Consider the following 874-nt stretch of genomic DNA (forward strand, 5'->3'; position numbering starts at 1 on the left):
TCAGTTTTACAGTATACTTTCATTGCTGAGAAACAATTGAGACATTTTCTTTCCAGTAAGACCTTAAAAGGGACATTGGATGCAAAATTCACTTTGCATATAAATGTGTCATAGCAGTCTGAGGACACAACCACCCTACAATGATAAAAATCCAATCACTGTTTTTTTTTATTTTTTTATAAAAAACCTGAACAGGTTCAATTATCAAGCCGTTTTGATTTTCTGAGCAGTATGATGTCATACACAGTCCCCGCCCATGACCGCTGACAGACTGTCCTGTATTAGCATATTTTCGGCCTCAGCCAGTTGTTGGCTGTCCGCCATTTTTTCCATGCTCGAACAGCTGTAATGACAACAATGTCTCGTAAGCAATGCAGAAGTTTTGTAGTTGGATGTAAAAAATGAACATTAGACTCTTAATTTTCTCCCAACATCAGAGACACTGCGGACGCAGTGGATTCGTTTTTTTTTTTATGATAACGCACCACAGAATACACAAACAACAGAAGAGAGGGGTGGAGTATCATTTAAAGAGACATGCACCGAAACAGGTTGCTGTGAACAGAGCTGTTTTTGATAAGGTAAAAAGGGTGTTGTTTTACACGACCATTGAGAAATTTTAACCAAAGTGTGTTGCAGACTGTAACAAAGTTCGTAGTTCGGGAAGAAGGAGGCGGGAACCGGCGGATCTTTAAAGATTTTAATAAAATAAACAAACACAAAACGAAAGTAAAGCGGCAGCCCCTCGCGGACGACTGCCGCACACAAAACACAAAATAAACTCCAGGCCTGGTCCTCTCTCGTCCGACACTGTCGTCACTCCTCCCTTTTATCCTTCCGGAGCTCCTCCGTGAGACTCGAGACCGGTGAGTGG

Source organism: Sinocyclocheilus rhinocerous, unplaced genomic scaffold (assembly GCF_001515625.1).
Source record: "Sinocyclocheilus rhinocerous isolate Xijiao unplaced genomic scaffold, SAMN03320098_v1.1 scaffold633, whole genome shotgun sequence".
In the NCBI taxonomy this organism is placed as follows: domain Eukaryota; kingdom Metazoa; phylum Chordata; class Actinopteri; order Cypriniformes; family Cyprinidae; genus Sinocyclocheilus; species Sinocyclocheilus rhinocerous.